This window comes from Aplidium turbinatum, chromosome 6 (assembly GCF_918807975.1).
Source record: "Aplidium turbinatum chromosome 6, kaAplTurb1.1, whole genome shotgun sequence".
NCBI lineage: Eukaryota > Metazoa > Chordata > Ascidiacea > Aplousobranchia > Polyclinidae > Aplidium > Aplidium turbinatum.
In genome coordinates this window covers 8,949,249-8,955,248 of record NC_137477.1, presented here as the reverse complement: position 1 = coordinate 8,955,248, position 6,000 = coordinate 8,949,249, and positions in this window count along the sequence as shown.

Sequence of the window (6,000 nt, the reverse complement as noted above, 5' to 3'; positions counted from 1 at the left end):
TGCAGAGCAAAAATTTAGCAAGTAACTTTAATCTAATCAAGTACCGGACTACCGGTACTAGAAAAATTTGAATTTATTGTGATCATAATAATACGAGAATGGGCAGTGGTGTAATCCATTGCTTTAAAGTTGTAAGTATAATATATTTGCAGTACAGTAATAGTTGTAGATTAGGCATGTGTAATTGTGCATCATTATTATCGTATCCGTTCGGGCGATCCACTATGCACAATAAGGTGTGCCACTTTGTAACTTTTTTTTCATAACCAAGGTCTCAACCCATTTTGGGGTTCCTTTTAGGACCAAAAACTATCCCAAAAATTTGTTGGGAAAAATATTCGAATTTAGTGGTGCCACAGAGCACTTCGGGCTAATTCGGAGTAAATTTGGCCAAAATCGCTATATCTGACTGACCGGTAAGGATAGAGAGTTGATTTTAGGCTCTATTGAAAGGTAATCATCATGTTTCTATATGCTGTAAAAGAACATTTTTCTCTAAAACAAACAGAAATTAAGTTATTGCCAAAAAAATGACTTTTGCTGTATTTTTGGGCATTTTTACTCTATTACATAGTATTGCCTTACACTTTGTATAGGTTTTAGCAGATTTTTTTTATTAGTACAGTAGAATTCGCCTATAACGGCTTCGTTTATAACGTCAATTCGCCTATTACGTCACGTTTCGCTTGGTCCCGGCAGAATTCCTATCTTTTACGTACATTGTAGTTCGGCTACAACAGCATCGCCTATAACGCCAATTCGCATGTAACAGCACCCTTTATTGGTCCCCAGACGTCTTTTGTTCATTTATAACGTCACTTTAAGCCATCACCTTCACCACGAACGGTCAGTCTTTTAATCCAGTTAGCGCTGCTGCTTGCAAAATGTCTTCCCTTTATTTTGCTACGTCGTTCGCAACAGGGCCTTTAATTAACTGAATTAACTTTTTTTCCGCGTGAAAAACTATCAAGTGTAAAAAGCAGCTCTACAGCTGACCTTTAAACAACTCAAAGCAACAGTTGTACGTGCAGTACTGTATAAACTAATTAACTGAATTAACTTTTTTTCCCGCCTGAAGTCAATCAGACAACTAGACCGATACTTCCGAAGTCACGACGATTGCGAGCAAATCCTACATTATTTAGCAAAAGCTGAACGCTATGTGGTAGAGAAATCCGTGTCAAAACCGAAACAGCTGAAGATCAATGCCTTTTGTGCTAATAAACAATGAACTTCTCTACTACTGTATGCAACGAGCTGTATTGCGCAAATTTCCTGTAGCCTACCTTTCGCTGTAGGTTATTTTTTTTAAAACAATTTCTTTGTTTACTGTATTTTCTGCGTGACTTTTGTCAGTTTGGTGGTACACAGTAAACCTGACTGGATTATACATCTCTTTCTTTAATAAAAAACAGTTTTGGAATAGTTTGCGGTAGTTCGTCTATAACGTCAATTCGGCTATAACGTCAGTTTTTGCAATCCCCTAGAGGTGCCGTTATAGGCGAATTCTACTGTAGTTTGGTGTTATACTTTACATGTTAATAAGTGAGTTTATTCTTGTTAATGTATAGTAGGGTGGATCAAAAAAAATGAATTTTTGGGTTCAGCTTAGTGCATCTGCTAAAAGTTGCAGTTTGGGCTATCTTTTGCATTGGTACTTAAAAAAACATTTTTTGATCCCGTTTGACCCCTATCCAAGAGCTGTCTAGTGGCCGCCGAACCAAAATTCCTTAAATTGGCTATAATTTTTTTTTCTAGTGGGTGCAGGCTAGTGGTTTTGGTGTCTATCCCCACTAAATCAAGTTTTGGGAAGTCATTTCTGCAATCTAAAATCATCTATGGGCTAGCAAAATGACATCAGAGCCCTTTTTCAGCATAAATGCTTAAAAATGTTTGAAATTTATTGGTTTTTTCAGAAAAAGGGCAAAGAAAAACAAATTCATAATGCTGCTAAAGGCATTTCTGTTAGTACACTGAAGCAAACATATAAAAGCAAACAATTACCATATGAAGTTTTGAAAAATGCTGCCTTTTTAACTTGTACATCCAATTATCCATAGCATTACAGCAATTATCCATAGCACAAAATGCATGACAACGGGTTCAGGCAAAATCAGTCCGTTACTATTTTGTTGCTCAGTTCACCAACTTATGGCATGCATAACTTTTTTGTACATTTATTTTGTGCAGAACTTCCAGCCAGCATGGTTTGTTGCTTGTGTAGATCTTGTACAACTCTGTACATATGGCCTTTTTTTTTCTTCAGACTTGGTTACTTTACCGGATTGATAATTTGTTATCATTCCCAACACTCGCTTATCTGCATCGTTTGTGACACGGAAGAAGCTGAGTTTCTGCTTGATAAAAGTAAAATTTTCATTTTGTTACAATAGCCTTGGAGGAAAGTGCAAAAAGTCTGGAGAGACCTCCAAGAGGAAAAATAAAGTAAATGAATCTGGACCAAACAAATCTTTTAAACTTTGCGTCAGTGGCTGTATAATAGGCTTAAGTAACTTATTGGATTGGGAAGTTGTTCGAGTTCATTGATGCTGACTCCATTGATACTTAACCATGATTTGTGCAGCAGATTTTTTTCAGTTATGGAAACTTCTTGGCTAAACAAGCTAAAGAGTACAAGTCTCTCTGCCAGGTACCAAAGATGGTTGTCAAGCTTAGCCCAGAACAACTGTGCCAATGGTTTAAACAATTTAGGATACTTGCCTGTGTTACGATCCATCATCAACATTAAACCATTGCTGGGTGACTCAACGGTCAAAGGAGCAGTGAACCATGGCTTAAAGTAGAAAATGCAAAGAAAGACTGTTAACTCTGTTATTCTTTGCAGCTGCTCATCACTACAGATTACAGAAGCTTGGATTGGCACAGATATCTGCTTTTTTCTCTGCTCTTTTCTTTTTCTGCTTAACTTTAGTGCTGACTTCGACTTTTGGTTTCTCAACAAGGCTATCTTCAGTGTGTATATTATTTTTGTCATCCATTAAGCATGATGGTAGCGGTAGGTACCTGGAGCTTTCATTTTGAAGTATTTCCATCTAGCAAAACCCCCCTCTGCAATTAAAAATAAGTCTCAGATTTCTCATGTAACCCCTTTATCTGAAGCATCTGACTGCTGTATCGAAATGAATATTAGAGGCTATTTAAATGAAGGTTATTAAACAACTGACAAGTGATAACTGTACTAAAAATAAACTGGAAATGTATTAACTAGTACTGGTTCGAAGTCGAAATCAGCATTAAAGTCAAGCAGAAAAAGAAAAGAGCAGATAACTGTGCCAATCCAAGCTTACTTTAACCTGTAGGGATGAGCAGCTGCAAAGAATTACAGAGTTAACAGTCTTTCTTTGCATTTTCTACTTTAAGCCATGGTTCACTGCTCCTTTGACCGTTGAGTCACCCAGCAATGATTTAATGTTGATGATGGATCGTAACGCAGGCAAGTATCCTAAATTGTTTAAACCATCAATGAACTCGAACAACTTCCCAATCCAAAGAGTTACTTAAGCCTATTATACAGCCACAGACGCAAAGTTTAAAAGATTTGTTTGGTCCAGATTCATTTACTTTATTTTTCCTCTTGGAGGTCTCTCCAGACTTTTTGCACTTTCCTCCAAGGCTATTGTAACAAAATGAAAATTTTACTTCTATCAAGCAGAAACTCAGCTTCTTCCGTGTCACAAACGATGCAGATAAGCGAGCGTTGGGAATGATAACAAATTATCAATCCGATAAAGTAACCAAGTCTGAAGAAAAAAAAAGGCCATATGTGCAGAGTTGTACAAGATCTACACAAGCAACAAACCATGCTGGCTGGAAGTTCTGCACAAGATAAATGTACAAAAAAGTTATGCATGCCATAAGTTGGTGAACTGAGCAACAAAATAGTAACAGACTGATTTTGCCTGAACCCGTTGTCATGCATTTTGTGCTATGGATAATTGCTGTAATGCTATGGATAATTGGATGTACAAATTAAAAAGGCAGCATTTTTGCAAAACTTCATATGGTAATTGTTTGCTTTTATATGTTTGCTTCAGTGTACTAACAGAAATGCCTTTAGCAGCATTATGAATTTGTTTTTCTTTGCCCTTTTTCTAAAAAAACCCAATAAATTTCCATCTTTTTTAAGCATTTATGCTGAAAAGGGGCTCTGATGTCATTTTGCTGACCCATAGATGATTTTAGATTGCAGAAATGACTTTCCAAGACTTGATTTAGTGGGGATAGACACCAAAACCACTAGCCTGCACCCACTAGAAAAAAAAAATTATAGCCAATTCAAGGAATTTTGGTTCGGCGCCCACTAGACAGCTCTTGGATAGGGGTCAAACGGGATCAAAAAATGTTTTTTCAAGTACCAATGCAAAAGATAGCCCAAAATGCAACTTTTAGCAGATGCACTAAGCTGAACTCAAAAATTCATTTTTTTTGATCCACCCTAATGTATAGTAATTTCGTTCTCTTCTCATGATCATGTTGCCCTTGCTAAGCTAAGGCTTGCCAACGAATGGTACCATGTAGGCTAAATAAAAAAAAATGTGCATGTTTTTTTACTAATTAAAACAAAACAAGAAAGGATAATACAGCACAGACAATAAAGAAATTTATAGCAAAGTCACGAAATCTTAAATTACAGTCCAGATGAAGTGGAAGCAAGATCAGCATTTGGCAAAGTTTCTTTCTTTAGGTTCGGAACCAATCTTCTTACTTCTGGGACTGTTTGAAAAAGTGCAAATTTCTGCGCTTTGTTCTGGATTAATTTGTTATGATATGTCTTTGCTAATAAAATTGCCCTTTCTGCAGCGTCATTGACTACATGCATTGCATATGCTCAATTGAATGTTTAGCAGCTATATAGGAATCATTTTTGTCCCATGTTCTAGCATGTTTTTCAATGAAAGCACAATCTAACTTGCTCCTGTGTGGAATGAGCCAAGAATCTGGTCCAAGCAAGTTATTCATGTTGGTTGACATTGTTATTTCTGCATGTGTGACTAATTTTCCCAAGTTTTTCAACGATAATTCAGAAGCCAGTTTATATTTTAGCAATGCTTTACGACATTTTTCCTTTTCTTGCACAGACGATAATGCAGAAAACAATACCAAAAATACAAATGGTTCACTAAGATACCACAGATGTTGCATAAGGCGGTTTTTCATTGCTGCAATGAACTTTGAAAAAGATTCTGGAAGATCATTCTTTTTCTTAAGTTGAAGAAGAGTTTTAAGCAGATGGAGATCGTTATACTACGGAGCATCAAACTGAAGAGAATACAGAGCAAGCTTTAACTCACCCAGTAATTTGGCCATCCATTGTGCATGGCTCACTGCACCAATGCTTTTGATCACAGGGGCTATCATGTCATGGGGAATGGGGATATGATGCATTCTCTTCAGTTTGTTCAACTCAATATAATTACCGAGGAAGAAGCAAACGAACATAGATCTCTTTTCTTGCTTTTGATATTATTTTATGTTCCTGCATGGATAACAGCACCTGTTCCATTTGATGCTCCATATAACGATCTCCATCTGCTTAAAACTCTTCTTCAACTTAAGAAAAAGAATGATCTTCCAGAATCTTTTTCAAAGTTCATTGCAGCAATGATAAACCGCCTTATGCAACATCTGTGGTATCTTAGTGAACCATTTGTATTTTTGGTATTGTTTTCTGCATTATCGTCTGTGCAAGAAAAGGAAAAATGTCTAAAGCATTAATTAAAACAAAAATTAACTTGCCAAAATTACGGAATATACATTGCAACGTGCACTATATGTCACGAACACTATGTAGGCCAAACCATCACAAAGTTTTCCACACGTTGGGCCACACACAGATCTATTTGGAACAGTTTTAATCACTCTGATAAATCCGGTGACAAAGCAGCATTATTGAAACATTATGCAAAATTCCACAACAGTGAACTAAAAAAGAAACCAGCTCTGGCAGACTGCTTTGTTGTTACTTTCGCCGAACAACCC